General features: G+C 62.1%; 1 protein-coding gene across 2 annotated transcripts in view; it reads right to left on the minus strand.

Annotated features, from left to right (window-relative positions):
- IL17B (interleukin 17B) overlaps nt 1-17,917 on the minus strand; it is a 42,817-nt gene extending 24,900 nt beyond the window's left edge. For both annotated transcript variants that reach the window (XM_047779021.1, XM_047779020.1), the window contains exon 1: nt 17,788-17,917. The gene's annotated coding sequence lies outside the window, so the exon portion shown is untranslated. The remainder of the gene's footprint in view (nt 1-17,787) is intronic.
- Nucleotides 17,918-20,248: the final 2,331 nt, after the last annotated feature.

Raw genomic sequence — 20,248 nt, forward strand, 5'->3', positions numbered from 1 at the left:
AGAGAGCTTGAAAGAGGCTGAACCAGGACTCAAACCCAGGTCTGGCTGACTCCAGCACCCGTGCACAAACGCTCTTGCACAGCCGCCACCCCCCCCCCCCCACTTCCCGAGCCCAGGAGCAAGAGCTGCTTCTGGTTCTGCCAGCCTAGGAGGAAAAGTCTTGGCCCCTAGAAAGGGGGGCATTCGAAGGGTGACGCCTCCGTCGAGATCAGGCACTGTTACAGCAGATACAAGGAGAGGCCCAGCCCCGTGCCTGCTCCAGGACAAAAATGCAGACACGCCTTCTCTCGGTGGGCACAGCTCAGCAGGTTGGGAGCCCTTGGGGGCCTGAGCAGTCCCGGGCTGCCCTCGACCAGAAGGGGCAGGCAGCTGGGCCAGGTCTGGACACAGCAGCCTGACCCTGGCACATGCCCGGAGCCCAGACCAAATGCAGGCCTATGTCCCCCGCCCGGGGCCTCCTTCAGCCCAAACTGGAAAACTGCTGGACCCTGCAAGCTTAAGAGAGACCCCGCTTAGCTGCCACCAGCTCCTGCCCCCGCCCCTTCTTTTCCAGAGCAGCAGGGAGGGGGGGTGTCAGAGGGAGGCTCCCCCCGCAGGAGGTGTCCACAGCAGCCACTGGTCAGGCTGCCTGGAGCCAGGTGGACCTCAGGCAGGTGACCCGACAACCCCGCTGTGTCTGAGGGCATCTGCGGAGCTCAGTGGAACCAGACGGGGCAAAAGGGAAAGAAGCAGCTGAGCGTCCCGCCTGGGCTCTGCAGCCAGCAGAGGGGCCTCCGTCCCTCTGCGCCCTCCAGGCAAAGACGGTCCCTGATTTGCGTGCGGTGGTGAGAGCCCAGCTCTCGGGGAGGGGAAGCCTGGGCTAGGGCTGGTCAGAGTCCCAGGCCCCACCCTGGACAGAGAAGAGAGGGGAAGGCGGCCGGGAGGCAGAACCAGAAAGACGTTTTCAGGACAGCAAACAAGCCCATCTGGCTGGAGCCAAGAGAAGGCTGGCGGCTGGCAAATGGGGAAGGGCCTGGCCATGGAGTGGCTCTGAGCGCCAGACCCCGAGGCCTCAGGGGACCGACGTCCTCCCCGGTGTCCGTCACGAGGAGGAGAGTTTCACCCGCGCCCAAAACTCTGCCAGGTTGAGCCCAGTACAGACCTGGGCATCTGGGCACTGGTGACGCCTGCAGTCAAGGGCTGGGCCAGGAGACCTCGGATGGGAAGTCAGAGGGCTGCAGTCACCCTCTTTAAGGCTGGAAGGGTGTTCTGGGATCAGGAGCCTGTTCTCTGCAGCCCAAAGGGCAGGACATGCAGCCCAGAGAAGTGGCTCAATGGGATGGAAGCCGGGAGGCTTCCACAGTCTGTCCAGAGAGAGCTGGGGTGCGTGCGGAGCAGTGAGCTCCCCATCGCCAGGGGAATGTAAGCTGAGCGGGGACTTTGTAGAGAGACACCAAACTTTAAAGGAGGCTGGGCCTCATAGCCTCCCCTACCACCAGCCCAGGACGTGGCAGCACGGTCTAGGAGCCCTGGGGCAAACAGGACTGGGCCCCTGCTGCCTTGACGTCCAGCCGGGAGTGACAGCAGTTCTGCCCTGACTTCACGCAGGGGCCTCTAGGGACCCCCCCCCCCCCGCTTCCTCTAAGGACGCCCTGCCGCCCCCCTGCTGCCTCTGCCTTTCCTGGGGCGGGGGGGGGACGGCCTGACCAGCGAGACAGGAGCCTGGCTGTTCCCCAGGGAACAGTCCACACGGAGGGGTCCGCGTCCCTGGGAGCCCTGTTCACACGCCCCGGAGCGTCTTCGTGGGAATTCTGTCCCCGTTTCTTCCTGTCCCGCCCTCCCCCTCGGCGGGCGGGAGGGGAAAGCGGAGTCCTTGTTGAGCAGAATCACGGGAAGGCCCGGGCTGGGGGCTGGCAGGGCCTGGGGACGTGGACGCCACATGGGAGAATGGGGAGGGGAGAACAGGCCTGGCAGGGAGTTCTCGTCCTGGCTCCATGGTAATGAACCCGACGGGCATCCATGAGGACACAGGTTCGATCCCTGGCCTCGCTCAGTGGGTTAAGGATCTGGCGTCGCCATGAGCTGTGGTGGAGGCCAGCAGCTGCAGCTCCCATTCGACCTCTAGCCTGGGAACGTTCATGTGCCGTGGGTGCGGCCCTAAAAAGCAAAACCAAAAAGGCCTGCGGAGGGTTGTGGGCAGTGGGCACATGATCATGGGCCAGAGCAGCAGGCACTCTTGGACACTCAAGCCCGAGGCTCCCGAGGTCTGGGTTCAGGCTGGGGTCAGAGAGTCGGCCACGGTTCCCAGAATAGACGGAGGGTGTGAGAACGGGGGCTTCCCGGAGCCCCGGGGCCCTGCCTCAGGGGATGGAGAGCAGAGAACGACTGGACCCACCGCACTCCCCCGGGCGCCCCACCAGATGCTTCACAAACGCGCCCGGTGTGGGATCCTAACCGCCGAGCCTCCTGGTCCTGCTGGAGCCAAAAGGCACCTTTGCAAGCATCAAGGCCACTCCTCGCGCCACAGACGCAGAACCTAAGGCCGGTGACAGGGAGGGACCTGCGTGCGACGACACAGCCAGCAGCCGCCCCGCCGCGCTCCTTCTTTGCGTCCCCCTGCCTTCTAACCAGAGACGGCGACGACGGGCGGTCTTCTCCGCCCGAGGAGGGACCAGAGAAGAGGCAGGTGCTCCTGGGGACGTATCCACCTCCGAGACGTAGTCAGAGCATGAGAGCAGTGGGTTCTGGCTACTTGGCACAGAAAGGCCCTTTTCCTGGCCAGACAGAGTCCCCACAGCTGTCAGCTGCTACAGACAATAGGCCTTCAACCGAAGCGCGAGCCCAAGGCTGGGATGGGAGGCCCTGGGTTCTTTTTCTGGCGCTCGCCCAACTCGCCACAGGACCGCGAACATGACCTGAGATCAGGTCCTCTCTGGCCCCAGTGTGCTCGGGGAGGGGCCAGACCCAACCAGCACAGGCAGAGATTCCACCCCGACCGGCCCCAGCCTCCTGCGGGGCCTCCTCTCTCGTCCTCAGGCCATCGTGGCTTTCGCTTCAGCACAGAAGTAGGCCAGGCATGGCAAGAAACAGGCCTGCAGACGCCCCTCTGCCCAAGCTTTGCTTTCCAGCCTCAAATTCCCAGAGAGGCAAAGAGCTGGGAAAGCCATTGTGATCACCCCTTTGAGAGAAGCTAAGACCAGAGAGGTTCAGCAGCTTGCTCAAGGTCACATAGCAAATCCCACAAAAACCGGCGAAGGCCCAGGTCTCCTGACGCTCAGACCAGCGCTCCCTCTGCTGACCGGCGTGCCCTCCAGGATGAGGAGCACGTACACCGTCCTGGGGTGGACCCGGCGTTCATTCACCTGCACATTTAGAAGCCCCCCTTTGGGGTCCCACACTCTCTCCTCCTCTTGGAACCAGGCTTCTCCTAGAAACGGCACAGCAGGATGCACCAGGGGTCTCCAGGAGCCCAGGCCCTTCCAGCGTGGCCACCTCAGCCCTTTCTGCCCCAGAGGGAATCCCAACAAGTCACAACCTCCAGCCATCCCAGTCCCACCCCAGACCCCAGGGCTGGGCTCCATCCAGAACCACAGGCTCCAGCCCAGCTCCCTCGGAGGATCCGGATTTTTCTTACCATAAAAGGCCAAGCATGCCTCTCTTGGTCCCTGCTGCCAACCCCACTGGGGGAAAGGCCGGGTTATTTTTAGCAAAAGCCAGGGCTTGCTCCTGAGCTCCCGATGGGGCTTGTCTGAGGCTGTACCCAGGGGTCCCTGCCTGGCCCTCCCCCTTCTCCCCTGGCTGCCTCTCCCCTGCCCTCCTCCTCGCTCCCTGGCTGGCTCCCGCTCCATCAATCTCTCCTCCTTTGTCCCCAGGATCCCCTGGACCCCTCTCAGTCCGCTCCCCCCCCCCCCAGATCTGGTTTTCGGTGGTTGGAGAAAGTAACGCGTTTGCACCCCCTCACTTCTTAAACACTATTTACAACACAAGTTCCAAACATCCGCCATCTGGTTCTAGGAAGGGCCCGAAGATGTTTAGAAAAGGAAGTCGTGACGACTCGGTCTTCAAAGCCAAGGGAACCCAGAGGCCCTCCTCTCTCCCTCCTTCCCCCTCCGGGCCCCTCTGCGGAGGTCTGACCCATCAGGACCCCTTGGAGAGCGGAGGGTCCCTCCCAGTCGGGCCTCCGATGGCCTCCATCCCTTGGAGCTCACAGCCTCTCCTCTCCACACCGTGTTTCCCCCTCTGAACGACGGGCACACGCCCCGGTGCCTCCGGCGCTGAGATGCCACGTCCTGCTGCTGAAAACCCTGAGGTCCAGGCCCCTGGAGCCCGTCTCGGGCTGAGCAGCGAGGGCCAGACGGGGCAGGGGAGCGAGGGGCAGTGGGGGAGTGAGGGGCAGCTGGGGGAGCTCCCTCTGACCCTGGGAGCCCAGCGCTCTCCCCAGCACGTGGGGCTGAGGCCCAGAGAGGGGCAGGCGCTCGCCTGCAATCACACAGCAGGCCTACGCAAGACCTGGCACCTCACCCGCTGCTCTTCCTTCAACACGTTCCAGAGGAAACCAACACGGCTCCCCCCAACTCCACAACCTGGAACCCGGGAGGTCTTGGTTCTTGGCAAAGTGGACAAGATAGAAGGGACACCTAACGTCTTGATGGCGTTTTCCTCAAACAGCGTGCAAGGGACAGATGCTGTGGCAGAGCGCAAGGAGAAGCCCCTGCTCCGCAGGCACAGCTGCCGGGCCCCCACCGCACCGCCTACACTGCAAGCTCTCGCCCTGTCTGCAGTCTCCTTTGCAGAAAGACTGAAGCAGGCTGGACAGGACCTCAGGAGACGCTGAGTCAGCCCCGCTCTGCAGAAAGGGCGCCGTGAACAGACCTACAGAAGGCCTGAAAATGCGGGCTGGGCTGCCAGGAGCCAGTTCGGATCCTGACACGTCCCGCCTGTGTGACCCCGAGGGCCAGCTGTAACTCCTGGGAGCCCGCCCGGATTTCCTCCTCTGGGAAGAAAAATGCTACCCGCCGTCTCAGGGATGGCAAGGACCAGAGGAGAAAACCCGTGCGAAACAAAGCACTCGGCGAGGGTGGCACACTGATGCGGCAGCCGTAACCCCCGTCAGCCGTTGTTATGACCGAGGCACCTCCTGACGTGAGCTGGGTAGGTGGCAGCTGTCACCCGTGTCCCTGTTCCTCCAGGCTGCTGGCACTGGCGGGTCAGGGTGACAGGCGGGACTGGGATCCTGACCCCCCCCCCTGCCCCGCCGGAGCCCGAGCTGCTCCAGCCTGGGCGTGGGGCCGTGGGGAGGCAGGTCTGGGCCACGCTGCCCTATTCTTAAGTTTCGTTCGAGGACAGTGTGGGGACGGGTCTGCCGTGCAGCCGGATCATGCCGTGTTCATCGCGGACACACGGCCCCGCTCCTTCGGCGTCTGCTCCCACATCCAGGAGCCCAGAGTCCTGGGTCGGTGCCCTGTGCTCGCCAGCAGGTCCCCGTCGGCGGGTCATTCCATGTGCCCCTGCAGTACGCGGAACGACGGGGCCCCTGCTCTTTCCCACGTTCCCCTTTCTCGGAATCCTCCTGTCGCAGCCTCAGGCTGCGTTCCCAGGGTTTGCTCGGCATCCCCAGCAGCCGCCTTCCCTGGGGAGGAAGCAGGGAGCATGTGAGGCTGGTGAACTCGGCTGGGCTGCAGAGGGGGTGGGAGGCGCCCTGGGAACAGAGGCCCAGAGAAGCCGCACGATGGAGGGGACACGGAGGCCCACGGCGGCCCCAGCCCAGCGTCCGCGTCTTCTCCAGACGCCTCCTCGGACCTTTGCTCCCATCCTTCCTGCTTCTCTTGCTCCCAAGGCCATGTCTCCCTGTGGGCCCAGCCCTGAGCTCATGTTGGAAATTGCAGCTACTGCCTGTGGCCAGCAACTGGGTTTACACTTGACATCTAGCTCATCTGCCCTTCACAAACAAGCCAAGGTTCAGAGAGGTGAAGCCACCAGCTTGAGATCACACAGCTAGCCAGTGCCGGGGGAGATTCAAAGACAGGCTCCAGGACTGCCGTCTTCTCAGCTCTTCCCTCCCTGGGCCCAAGGAGGACACGTGTGAGAGAGCCGAGGACGGGGACGGGTGCGTGGGTGGGGGCCCCTCCAGAAAGAAAGGGCATGGCTCGGGAGCTTGCATGGCCCCGACCTTGGCCCTCTTCCACAGCAGTGCCATCTGGCTCGCAGATGTGGCGTGTGCCCAGCCCGTCGTGTTTCTTGGAAATGAGCGAGGCCAGGAGAGGGGACAGGGGCTTTTGCAACAACTGTGACAACGTGAGCTTTGTTTTGTGGTCACCCAGTCAGCCGCTACCCAAGCGCAGGAGGCAGCTGGGTTGAGCGTGAGTAGCCCAGGCTTCCAGCCAGCCTGAGACCCTCACCTGGGGTCCCCTGGATGCCTGCCGAGCCTCTGAGCCTCAGGGAGCAGGGACGTCACCCCCACCTCTGGCCGTGGCTGCCTGTGCTCCTCAGGTTACAGGCTGGAGAGGTTTCGCAGGCTGAAAGCTTGTGCCGCTGGAATTGGTCACAGGTGGCTCCAGGGCTGCCCCTTCGGTCTTGGCCACTGTGTTAACCCCAAGTTTCCATCTGCCCTGAAATGGCCTCTTTCCCATGTGTAAGGCCGGAAGTGGGGGCCGTTGGTCGGAGGGGCCTCTGGCAAGTTTCACTCTAGACCTGTGCGGCCTGGAGGCCTGGGTGTGCCGGGCAGGGAAGGAGGCCCCTCTGCTCTTGGAGCTTAAAGCTGATCAGAGGACCCCCTCTGAACGCTAGGCAAGCACAGCAGAGATAACGGCAGCCCATGGCCTGAGGAGCAGGCGCCGTGAGGCCTGGAAAACCTCAGCAGGCTCAGTCGGAGGCTTCTGAGAACCTGGCAGCCGCCCAGGCTCATCCTCAATCTGAGCCCAGCAGCCCTGTCAGGACCCAGAGATGAAAAGTCTAAAAATACTGGAGTTCCCACTTTGGCGCAAGGGGATCAGCGGTGCCTCTGCAGCACCAGGACACAGGCTCAATCCCCGGCCCAGCAAAGTGGGTTAAAGGATCCAGCATTGCCACACTGCGGCTTCGATCCAACCCCCGGCTCAGGAACTCCATACGCCTCAGGACAGCCAAAAAGAAATAAAAAAAAGAGTAGAAAAATATGAACAAGAATACATTCTAGGAGAGCCAACAGGGCCCTGGCCACGGGGCACCCCGCATCCTCTGACAGGAGCTGTCTTTGTTCCTTCCAGGCAAGGGCACTGGCGGATGGGAGCCACCCCAGCAACCCTGGCGCTGGTGGAGAGGAACCCGAGGCGGCCGCGGACGGTGAGTGGCACCCACCTCTGCTCCCGGGCGCCGCGCCCCGGCAGCAGCAGCCCTTGGGCTCAGGATAAGCGCCCGTCCCGACCCTGAGAATGACCAAGAAACCAGGCTCCAGAGCGGGCAGAGCTGACGGGGGCGGGGGTGCAGGCAGTTCGGGGCGGTCGGGTCTGAGCTGTGGGTGAGAAGTGGACCCAAAGAAGGAACACCCACCAGGAGCCAAGCACCCGCCCGGCTCCGCAGTAACACAAAGCCTGCGAGTGCGGGAAGGGCGGGCTCGCGGAGCCGTGGCGGGCGGGCAGTCGCCCCAGGAAGGGGACATGCGCCAGAGGCAGGCAGGGAGACACAGGGTCGTGTCCGCCTGCGGTGACTCAACCAGCCGGTGAGGCTCTGAGGGGCGGGGGTGTGCTTGGGACGCGGAGCCGCTGTTTTGACCTCTGTCACCTCCCCACACTGAGCAACTGCGGGTGGAGCAGGAGGTTGAGGGATGAGCCCCTTAAGCAGGTGGAGAACGGAGGCCCGGGGACCTCAGGGACCCGCTCAGAGCCGTGCAGACGGGGCTCCCGCACGGGGTCCCGGGGCTGGAGTCGAGGAGGAAGAGCAGGAGGGAGCAGAGGAGGCTGACACGCCAGACCCGGGGGGCGGCCTGGCCCGGCCTACGCAACACAGCACACCTGCTCCCTTCTCACGGCCCACACGTGTGTGCAAACGTGCTCCCCAGCACAGCGCCCGCACCTGGGCCTCACGCACTAGCCGACGAGCCTCGGAGGCTGGGTCCAAACAAATCGGATTAGGAGGCTGCAGGCGCCTCCGCCCCCGGCTGTCGGGAGCCGACACTGTGCAGGCCTGCAGAGCTGCCAGCTGCGGTCTCTCGCACGCTGACAGTCCGTCCTCGGCCCCTTCACCCCGCCCCTGGGCCCCAGGAAGGGGGCCGGGGCCCGAGAGGATGCCGCGATGATGGATGGGCTGGGGGAGGTTCCGGGGCTCGCTCAAGAGCACACAGGATGTTGGTGCTTATGGGAGGCTCATTTCTGAGCTGTTCCCAGCAGCCCAGCGCCACCTCCCCCTCCCCCCGCGCCAGCGGCAGCCTCTCCCACGGTCACTGCCGCCAGAGCCCAGGCCCCAAGCGGACACTTGGTCCCACAGCTGGGCTGAGTGGGAAGAGCGCCGCTCGGGAGACGCCGCTGGGCACGTCAAGGGGAAGGAGGCATCGGAGAAGAGAGACGCCGACGATGCCGTGGAGGGGGCATCCGCGGGCATGCTCATCCAGGGTGTGCCAATCCTCAGCATATGCCTGGGCGCCGGGAGACTGTGCCCGTGGCACAGACGCGACGCCTGAGCTTCACGCATCCAGTGACCCCACAGCCCCGCTCTCCCAAAGCCCTGCGTCTGTCTGCGCAAGGCCTGCAGGGGCTGCTGGGGACACAGCAACGAAGGACTTAGTCTCTGCCTCCACTGCTTATTGGAACAGTACCTTCGGGGCTGGGTCCCTGGGCGTCGGGGCGGCTCCCAAGAAACCTTTTCGACACAGCACGCGCGAGTGGTTGAATATCACCACCAAGAGCAGCCTTAGCCATCAGCCCGTTCGGAACACAGACCCCGACGTCAAACAGTGCCAAGTTCAAATCCTGCCTTTGCTCCTTTTTTAAGCGGGACAGCTGTGGCCCAATTAGCCTCTCGAAGCCTGTTTTTCCATCAGTAAAATGAGGCTGCAAAAGCTCCCTTGTCATGGGGCTGCTGTGAGGGTTAACTCATGGTTTCCATACCCTTACAAGACCCGGGCAGCAACGGGGGAGGGCAGACGGGTCCTTTCCCCCACCCTCCCCCTTGTTCCGCTATAAACTCCCCCACCAGCTGCATCTCAAGCAGCCCAGAGGCCACGACAGTTGGCCAGTTTGTACAGGCGACCACAGGGACAAGTCCTGGGCCCCACCTTCCACCTTCAGCCCTGGCCTCCGTAGCACCAGAGCCTCAGGTGCCCAGCAGTGGCCCCCAGCCCTCGGTGACAGCGGGTGGCGGCGCACAGCGGCAGGCTCCCGGCCCAGAGAGGCCAGGCCATATAAGGAGCCAGGAAGACCTCCTCGCTCAGGCCTGGCGAGAAAGTCCAGACGGCCACTGTTTATTTTCTCCTTCCCAGCCTCCCAGCACTTCCCGGCAGAAGGCAGAGGATCCCCCTGGACTAAGTGGCATCTCCTGAAGACACCAGGGGACGGAGATGGAGACACAGGCCACCCTCCGGGAGCAGCACCCCCGATGGTGGACGGCCAGCACCAGGTAGGATTCTGCCAGGTAAGGCTGTGAGCCACCTGTTCACCTGCCTCTTCAGGCAGAAGGGGAGGCAGGGTGACAGAGAGGAGCGCCCTAAGGGACCACACCACCTGGCTCCCCCGCGTGGGACCCACCTCCTGACTGGGGACCCAGAGAGAGAAGGAGCCGCTCAGGCGGTAAGGGGGCAGGAGAGCCATGGCCTTCTCACTGAGGCCTCCCCAGAAGGAGACCAGCGCAAGGCCAGCACCGTCTGCCCGCCCAGCAAGGACGCGAGACACGAGGGAGGGGATCCGGGGCCAGAGAGCCCACGGGGCGCCTCTCCTGCGCCTCTGCCCTCCTCCCAGCCCAGCTGCACCTCCTCCTCCGGGAAGCCCCCCAGGTACCCCCGGGGTGGGAACCTCTTGGTCCTCTACGCCGCCCTTTCTCAGGCTCCCTCTCGTGCCACCTGGCTCTGTCCCCTATTCTCCTTGCCAAGGGCATTTTTCTGACCACGCTCCTCCAGAGCAAGCGGCACATCGGGCTCAGGCCTGACTCCCCTGGGCAGGCAGGCGATGCGTTCGGTTTGCTGGACGGAGCCGGGAGATGGTGAGACCCTGAGCCCAAGCCCAGAGGACCGGCACACTGGTCAGGGGGTGAGACAGCAGCGTGGAAGGCAGAGGGAAGGGTGCTGAGCCGGCTGTTCCGAAGGGAATCCAGCTGGGATCCTGGCTCCACGGGGCCCTGGGGAGTAGCGCGACGGAAACCTCCGGCACACGGCCCGTCGTTTACCATCGGTGTCCCTACGGCTTCTCTAGACGCAAAGCCGCAGAGCTGGGCAGCCTAGAGCCTCGCAAGATTCAGAGGCACGTACCTTCCCGGGTCAAAGGTCTCAAGCTCGGTTTCCCACAAGGCGTGGGACGGTCCCCCTGCACTTCCTGTGGTGACACCCAGGAGACCGGCTCTCCCGGCAGCAATGTTCTGAGCCCAATGGGCTGTGCTGGAAATAGCCCTCAACTCCCCTGGCTCAAGCCAGGCTGGGACCCTGGAGAGGTCCCCTCCCCTTCCTGGCCCTCCTCGCAGCAGTGATAAGGTCCCCTGAGCCGCGCACGGCTGTTCTGCAGATTAAACGTGACGCGGCAGCTTTTCAAATGGCAGCGGCACTCAGATGCCCCCTGTTCCTTTCTGTCCAACCTGCGGGCCATCGTATTTTTTTAGTACCTAAAAACCCCTGGGAAAGTAGAACACTGCCTGTAGTGAGGAGATACCAAGGGTAAGAACAGGGTAGTAAAAACGCAGCAGTGTTCCTGCTCCTGGCACAAGGCCCTGCGAGGCCCCAGGCCCGTGGCAGATAAATAAGAGCCAGAGAGCTGGCAGCCGCGAGACAGCCCCAAGCTGGGGCCGTCTCCCCCAGGGAAAAGGGACTGGAAGCCAATGGACAGGGAACAGCCTGAGTCCCTGCGTCGTCCAGAGGCAGCGTCCAGGCCACAGACTCTGCAGACTCGCTGGTGCTCCGTGCCGCGTCTGGGCAGCCAGAGGGGACGGTGGCAGGGCTGTGGAACCAGCCCCGCACCCAGGAGCACGGGGGCTGCCGCGTCAGCTTTTGTGTCCACATCAGTGATCACCCCGTGGGGACAGCCCTCCCTGGCCCCTCGCGCGCACTGACCAGGCTGAGAGCGGAAGAGACAGGCTGGGGGCTGGCAGGCCCCCGAGGGGGATCCCGACCTTAGAATCACCGCCCCGCTTCCCAAAACGCGGTGGGCGAAGAGGCCCTACACGTATCAGAGGAGGGCGGCTCTTTGGCTGGGACTCTGCCTCCGGAGGCCAGCGGGAGGCCAGCGGGGAACGCTGCAGGCGGCCCGACCTCGGTGGCTGGCAGGGCCCCAAGAGCCACCGCTACCTGAAGGGGGCGTGCGCTGCGTTTTCCTGCTCTCCCCCAGCCCTGAGAAAAGGCTGCCAGCCCCCTTCAAACTTGACACCCCTGGGAGAATCTGTCATCGCCATCGAGGCCACCAGCAAGCAGGAGGGTCCTCTGGGAGCGCCCTGGGACCCTGAGGGGACAGGAGGCGTAGGGGCGGAGCTCAGCCTGCTCGCGGAGAGGTCCCCACCCAAGCCAGGTCTCAGGAAAGTGAGTTCTGTACGTGGCCACTCAACCATCCACCAAGTGGTGGTCCCTGGGGCCCATCAGCATGTGCAAAGGCCTCCATGAGGCCCAGAGACCCCCCACAAACAAGTGTGGGTGCTGTCTTCAGAGAACTGGAGGTCTAGCCCAGACAGACCCAGATGCAAACAGCTCTGACACTGAGGAGGATGGGACTGAGGAACACGATTCAGCCGCTCAAACAACGCACAACAGGGATCTCCCATCACAAGCGTGGTGAAGCATTAGAAGGAGGGCACAGGAGCTCCTGCTGTGGCAGGGGGATTAAGGACTGGGATCAGAGCAACTGTGGTATAGGTTGTAGCTGCAGCCTGGATTCAATACCTGGCCCGGGAACTTCCATATGCTGCGCCTGTGACCAAAAAAAGAAAAACAGAAAAGAAAGAGGGCACAGGATGTGTGAGGACACGAACCAGCGTCCTAACGTCTGAGAAAGTGAGGGAGGGCCTCCCGGAAGAAGTGGCCGTTTGAGGAGACACTCACCTACCAACTGGAGACAGGCCAGGGAGCGAGAGGGAGCAGCATGGCACCTGGGAGCCACGGGATGGCGGGCACAGGGCTCCCTAGAGGAAGGGAGAAAAGGGTCAGGGGCCCCAGAGAGAGCACCCAGCTGGGCCGGATGGAGCCTTGAAGCCCTTCGAGGGCTTGAGAACGTAGCCAAGGGCAGGCCTAGATCTTTCAGCATCTGAAGCACAGGAGAGATGTGGCCATATCTGAATTTTGAGAAATCGCTGTGGGAGGATGGCTGTGGAGGACAGGTGGAAGTTGGCAGTAGAAGCTGGGAGGCTTGGTGTTCCCTTTGTGGCTCAGGGGGTTAAGAACTTGCCTGGTATCCATGAGAATGCGGGTGTGATCCCTGGCTTTGCTCAGTGGGTTAAGGATCCAGCTTTGCCACAAGCTGGGGCATAGGCTACAGACATGGCTTGGATCTGGCGTGGCTGTGGTGTAGGCTATCGGGTAACGAGTCGAACCCTAGCCTGGGAACTTCCTTATGCCATGGGTGTGGCCCTTAAAGAAAAAAAAAAAAGACAAAGAAAAGCAAAGCACAGCAGCTGGGAGGCCACGTAGAAGGCCAGGCCAGCACTGGGTAACATAAAATAGAAGCAGCACGAATGTGCTGTTTGACTGGGATGTGCCAGCCATAAAGGTGGGCACGAGCTGGGAAAGGCGGGCCATGCTGTGGGGTGGCTCCATCCCCTGAAATGTCTCCAGGCAGCTCTAGAGAGACCGCTCTGCCCAGGGTGGGGAGGGAAGGGGGGCTACACGGTAAGAGGATTCTTTTGGACCCTGAAATGTGCCAAAACTGACTGTGACCATGGCTGCACCACTGGTGAATGTGGTAACAAACCGTGTCATCGGACACTTTAAATGGCTGAATTCTGTCTCAATAACACTGCTCGAAAGGGAAAGCAAGGTGGAGCCTGGCCCCGGAGAGCTCGGATGCCAGGCCGAGGACAAGAAAGAAGCACATCCGGGGTCACTGGAGTCAGCCGCCGCGGCCCTCCAACGCCCTTCTCCTGCCAGGCGGACCCCGCCATCGGCCCTGGCGCGGCGCGGCACCCTGTCCCCCAGCCGGAGGTGCAGTGCTGCATCTCTGGTCAGCTGGGAGTCTGAGATGAAGCACTGTAGCTCGGGAAGGGAGAAGCTGCTCTGCTGCACCATCGGGAAGCGGTACGTGGGGGCCAGGTGCTCGGGGCACCGGGAAGGACAGGGCGTTCCCACGCGCCCGCGTGTCAGCTGAGCCAGGTCCGACCAAGAGGCCTGCCTCTGCCACTCTCTCCTGGTGACTCTGCGCAGTCGGGGCTCCCCTGTGCCCCCCACCCCGGGTCCAGCTGTGGACGCGTACCGGGCACTCGGCGGCGGCCAGGGGCCAGCACCCCAACTGCTTTCGTTCTCGGAGCCGCGGCAGGCCCTGCTGAAGGGTTGGGGCACCTGCTTTGGAAGTGTCCAGGGGCAGCTTCGGCCCCTTCTCAACCCCGAGTCCCAGAGAGCCACTCCTCATGACGCAAGGCTGCACCCATCCCCATCCGTGACACGGGCAATTCCCAAGACCCTTTCGGCCCTGAAGACAACAGTCCTGGGCTTCGAGTCCGGCGCTCCGCTCTCTGAGGCTTTTGCCTCCACTAGTCCAAGCATCCCCAAGTACCGGAGCGCTTTCAGGGGCTTCAGACAAGCCAGGGACAGCAGAGGCACACTGCTGGGCTAGACCCAGTTTTATGCAGCCTCCCAAAAAGCCTAGCAAGTGGACAATGTTACTGACCCCTTTTCCAGATCAGAAACCCGGGTAAGCCGCTCGCCCAAGGACACACGTTGCTATGCTGAGCTGGCCTTGTAACCTAATCTATCTGCCTTCAGATGGATGGTCTTACCCGCAGCAGGGACTGTGGAGGCCCCCCCCCCCCGGGGGGGGCGGCGAGGGGAGCAGGAGGCGGGCGTAATACATCCTGCTCTGGCCTTGTCCCTGTATCTCGGGCCCCTTTCAGCAAAGCCAGACCCAGACAGTTCCATTAACCTTGTGGGCATCCCTCCTCCTACCCCCGCCCCCAGCCACGACCGAACCTGCCCCCTCCCCCAGCAGGCTTTTGACCACCCACCTGCCAGCAGGGAAGCAGAGGTCACGGCACCTGTCGGAGGTCACCCACAAGAAGGTTGCCAAACAGACTGGGAACCAGATCCGCCCAGTGGGTTTAGAGAAGAAAACCCGCCCTCGGGCTGGAGAGGCAGGAGGACGGCCGAGCCATGGCAGTCGCAGAGGGCAGCGTCCTAGGGGGTTTCTCGTCCCCACCAGGGCCTTTGGCCCCAGGGAAGGCACCTTTCAGGGCACCTGAAGTTCCAGTCGCCACTCCCCCGGGAGCAGTCAGCCACACCCTGTGAGACACGGCGGCCACACCGGCTTCCGCGGGTGGGGCTGGATGCAGAAGAAAACTCCGGCTGGTCCTTAGGGACATGGCAGGGCCTTGAGGCCGAAGGCCACTCTCTCACCTTGTCCTCACGGTCCAGTTTTCCCAGGAATCCCTTAGATGCTGAGATGGGGATTCCTGGAAATACTGTTCTTGAGGTCATGGCTTACCAGCTGGATGTGCCTCCTTCCCGGCCCAGGGCGGTCCCCACGCGGCTTAGGCTCGAGCGCAGCAGGAGGTCAAGTGGAAGGCCACATGCTGGAGGTAAGAGGCCGGGGACTGTGTTTCTGACCTTTACGTTGCTTTTCTTTCCATTCCATCCATTTCGTAACATCCTGTGAGACTGGAATGGGAACTTCAAAACTGTCCTGCTCTTGGGAAATCTGTCCCGGCGCTCAGCTGAGCAGCGGCTGCACCAGGACACCATAAGGCACGTGTTCTCTCCGCCGCCCCCTCGCCGGCCCCACACGACTTCCCAGCATGCCAAGCGGTAGGGGCCACGGTATCAAATCAGCATTACTGACAAATGAACACATGCGCCTAAATCCACTTAAAAAGTTTTACTATGTTAGTTAGGTAAACTAAAAAACATAACTTTTAGTTCAATTTGGAATGGAGACATAGAAAGATTAAAAACCTGTCCATGAAGATAAAAACAAAAAAGCTCACAGTGCCCTCTTGTGGTGGCACCTGCTTCCACCCCCTCCAGGAACACGGGCTCTGCAGACACACACGCAGCGAGATTCCTTTGGCCCCAGTCGCTTCTGAGCCAGAGACCACTGGAGCCCTGCCCACTCCTCACGAGCACTGATGCCTCCACCACTCTCAACTTTAACTTGCATCACCTGCCTTCTCCCTCAAAGCTCCCGAAGGTCAGTGGGACTGGTGAGGCTCAGAGAGGTTTAGTGACCAACCCAAGTTCACGCAGATAGCATGAGACAGAGCCAGGACGGATTCCAAGTTCAGTGGCTTGTGGCAACTCCGTAGCCAAAAGTGAAAAATGCAGAAATAAAAAACAGAAGGAAGACCATCTGAACAGGCGTAGAAAACACTGACTGACAGAGACCTGGAGGGGTCCGGGTGCAACGCTAGAACGTTCTTGGTGCTCTTCATGGAACTGGAAGAGACAGGAGGTGCCCTGGCCACAGGAGCCTCACTGTGGGGTCTGAGCACTGTGTTCCAGGGACCAGGTGGCTCGCGTGTCTCAGGCTGTCTTGCCAATCGGCCCCGCTGAAGACATCTGCGAAAGCTGGGAACCCCTCCCCCTGGTCCACAGAGACTGGGGCTGGGGCTGGGGCTGGGGCTGGCCTGACCATGAGGACATCTGATCTGCCCGAGGGTAACAAGAGCCTCCACCCACGGCGTGTTCACAGCTCACCAGGCACTGTCTCAATGGAGTCTCATAACACAGCGAGGTAGATTTTGTCACTCACTCCATTTCACAGACGAGGCGGCCAAGGCCCAGAGAGGTGAAGAGATTTGCCTGAGATCACACAGCTAAGGAGTCGTGGGGGGGCGTCCCACCAAGGCCCTGTCACATGCCCTTTGCCCAGCTCGCCCACCTGGCCTGGCCCCGCAGGGGGGCTCCAGCCCGCGGCCTTCCCTGGGGAGAAGCTTTCAGTGAGACCTCAGGGGCCCCTCCTGTGCACTGCGACCATAATAAACTCCTGGACCCTTGACTATGTCCTGTTTCCTCCTGGGAACGTGGGGAGGGGAGGAGGAAGGGCAGAGAGAGAAGCTAAGGGCCTGTACTAGTTTGCTAGGGCTGCCTCACCACCCACCCCCACCACCAGACTGGGGGGCTTCATCAACACTGTGGCATCCCACCAAAGTTCTAGAAGCGGCAAGTCTGAGGTCCACATGTGGGCAGGGCTGGCTCCTTCTGAGGTGCCCCCCCCCCCACCGCCCCTGTGTCCTCACCGCTGTCCGCATCTTAGTCCCTTCCTACGTGGACAGGTCCAGGTCCAGGTCCAGGTCCGGGCCCAGCCAGGTGACCTTGCTTAACACCAGCTGCCTCTTTCAAGACCCTGCCTTCAAATGCGCCCCACCTGAGGTCCCGGGATGAAGAGCCCATCGGGGATGGGGGGAGAGGGCAGACAAACCCCCGACACGGCCCCTGCTCAGGCGGCCCTTCCCGCGGCTGGACGTTTCCAGAGGCCGGCCAGCCACCAGGACCCACGTCAGCACGGCCAGAAGCCCCCGGAAGTGCCAGGCGGGGTCCAGGAGCACCCGCTGCAGAGGGAGGGGGAGAGCCCCACGAGGCCAAGGCCTGAGGGAGGGACAAGACGCAGGCTGAGCCGCGGTGCCGGGTCCCCCACCGGCCCCGCCGAAGGGCAGCCTCGCCCCTCCAAGCCCAGCGGGGTGACTGACCAGAGGAGAGACGGGGACGGCGTCTGAACCGCGTGGCCCGGGGTCCGGGCTCACAGGGACCTCTGCGGCGGCTGTGCGGCCGCATCCCGCCCACCACGCGGGGACGCTGGAGACGCCACCTCTGAGGGTCCCCCTAAGCCGGCCCCGCTGTGGGGAAGAAACCCCCACACCCTGGCCAGCGCGTCTGCCCTGAGCTGCCCAGATGTGCAGGGCCTCCCCGCCCCGACGCGCGTGTCCTCACGACGAGGAGCCCAAGGCCCGCGGAGCCCCGGGCACCCGGGAGCCCCAGCGACAGCGGAAGAGGCGGGACAGGGCCGAGCTCCGCGCGCAGGCCTCGTCCTGCTGCGTTCCTTCTAGAACCTTCCACACCGCTGAGTAATGACCGCCAGGGGGGGCTTCCTGACCCCACAGGTGGCTTCACCACCAGGGTTTGAGATGGGGGGCGGGGGCAAGGACAGCAGGAAAGGCAAGGACCCAGCGAAGGGAGTGGCCTCTTTCTTTCTGTTTTTCTATTTCTGGCCGCGCCCGGCGCACGGGGAAGTTTCCAGACCAAAACTTCAAACTGCCCCACAGCTGCGACCCAAGCTGCTGCAGTGACCACGGCTAGGCCACCAAGGAACGCTGACCGTCCTATGTACCTCGGTGCAACTCCGCCAGCTTTTCCTGGGCCCGTGCGCGCGGGGTGCGGGGGACGCGGCGGTGAACGCGACCACCGGGGCCCCGCCCGGGACGCGTCCCACACGTGCACAAGGACGAACCTGGGGGCTGAGACCGCTTGTGACACAGCCTCACTCACGAACACTTTCAGCACGGCCCTACCTGCCAGGCTCTCCGTGGGCCTCTGTCCTGCGGGCAGAAGGAGCGGGCACCCCTGACAGGTCTGCGGACGGACCCCCGGGACCACTCGCGCTCTTCCAGCAGCGAGGGTCGCCCTTCCTTTGACGGACAGGCGTCCTGGGCCACGCCCACCGGGGGAGGGGCCAAGGAGGCTGCCGCTGGCAGGAGGGGCGGCGCCCTCTCGTGGCCTCCCCGGGAAGGACAGGCCATCCTGCTTAGGAGCTGGAGGGAGATGGGAGGGAGACCGCCTTGCCCTTGGGGCACCGAACGCCTCCGGCATTCCCGTGCCAGCCAAGCTTATTGCTGTGAAAGGGCAGTGCCCAGAAGAGGCGACCTGTCCTGTGCTTGCATTTTATTTTTTGTCTTTTTACCATTTCTGGGGCTGCTCCCGCGGCATATGGAGGTTCCCAGGCTAGGGGTTGAATAGCAGCTGTAGCCACCCGCCTACGCCAGAGCCACAGCAATGCGGGATCCCGGGCGCGTCTGCGACCTACAGCACAGCTCACGGCAACGCTGGATCCTTAACCCACTGAGCAAGGCCAGGAATCGAACCCGCAACCTCATGGTTCCTAGTCAGATTCATTAACCACTGAGCCACGACGGGAACTCTGTGCTTGCATTTCAGACCTAGACAGCCCCTCTTAGGGTCATGGGCGCAGGCAGAGTAGACACCCAGCCAGCAGCGAGGGGCAGGTACAGACTTGCTCCTTTTAGGTGGACGGTGAGGGTGGCACCTGAGTGGCTCCCTCTGGGGATGGCCAGGGCCATGTCAGTTGCACTCCGGTCTGTGTGAGGCCGGAAGGAGCCACAGTTACATTCATTTAGAGACTGTCCCCTCTGACCCAAGCCATCCACCCCTCTGACTTCCCAAAACTTGTTTGGCCTGCTCATCCCAGAGCGAATTCTGACAGAGCCACAGGGACATCTGCTTGCACACCCCCAATGACAAGGATCTCATCACCTGACCAGCCTGCCTGGGCCCTTGGTCAGCCTGGATTGTGAGACGCTCCTTCTCTCGTTGGAGGAAAAGCCCTGTCATTTTCCGTAGGTCCTCTGCTGCCCACAGAGGTTTGCAAACAGTGACCCTGGCTTCCTTGGGCTTCTCTCCTCCAGGCTAAACATGCCTGGGGCCCCCAGTGGGCATCCGAGACTGAACTGAACTTGTTTTCCTTCCTGCACAATCAAGGGCTCTTTTGGGAGGCCAGGACCTCCTTTGAGACCCTAATAGAAACACTCAGCCGTCTTCACGGAAGACAGCACAGGTGCACACCAGGTGTTAGGTGCGGCTGAGCGGGTCCATGGACTCCAAGGGCGCCGTCTTTGGTGGATGTCGGTCTCCAGGGCATGGCTGGCCTTCGCCGTTAACATCTGTATTCACCGAAAGTTCACCGAGGGCCTGCCGTGCGCCAAGTGCCATTTCTGTGCCCAGGATGGACGGGAGAATAAGACAGATCCCAGCTCTGAGGATTTTACAGTCTAGAGCAGGAGACAGACACAAACAAATCAGCCACTGCACCATCAATCTTAGATCGCGACAGATTCAAGGAGGACAGTGGAGCCCAGTGGTACGGCGAGAAGTGACCGGATTAGGAAGGCTACACCCGCGGGTGGCCAGATTAGGAGGGCACCTTTGTTTTTGCTTTTTAAGGCTACACCCAGGGCATATGGAGGTTCCCAGGCTAGGGGTCAAATCAGAGCTACAGCTGCCGGCCTACACCACAGCCACAACAACGCCAGATCTGAGCTGCGTCTGCAACCTACACCACAGTTCACAGCAATACCAGATCCTTAACCTACTGAGCGAGGCCAGGGATCAAACCCACAACCTCATGGTTCCTAGTCAGATTTGTTTCTGCTGCGCCATGACAAGAACCCCTAGGAGGGCTGCTTTAAATTGAGAGGTCGGGGAGGGTCTCTGCGGGGCTGACATTTGAGGAGAGATAGGATGGATGCCAGCAGGATAGTGGGGATGAAGGATCCAGGGCTCAGGTGGGAGCAGGAGTGGGTGCCAAGACTCTGGCAGGAGCTCCCGTGGTGGTGCAGTGGTGATGAACCTGACTCGAATCCATGAGGACATAGGTTCGATCCCTGATCCTGCTCAGTGGGTTAAAGATCCATCATTGCTGTGAGCTGCAGATGTGGCTTGGATCTGGCATTGCTGTGGCTGTGGTGAAGGCCGGCATCTGTAGCTCCGATTAGACCCCCTAGCCTGGGAAGCTCCATATGCTGCAGGTGGAATGTAAAAAAAAAAAAAAAAACCCTCCATATCTACTGATGCAACCTGGCCCCAGCCACATCACAGAGGTGGTGGTGACTCGGTTTGGGAAATCTAAGTTTCCCATCCTACATTTATGCAACCAATTCTTTGAATCGAAATGCAAGACTTCTCGTCTCCGATGGAAATTTCAGGATCCCCCTGACTAATCTTTCCACGTCATTCTTC

The sequence above is a fragment of the Phacochoerus africanus genome, chromosome 4 (assembly GCF_016906955.1).
Source record: "Phacochoerus africanus isolate WHEZ1 chromosome 4, ROS_Pafr_v1, whole genome shotgun sequence".
Lineage (NCBI taxonomy): Eukaryota > Metazoa > Chordata > Mammalia > Artiodactyla > Suidae > Phacochoerus > Phacochoerus africanus.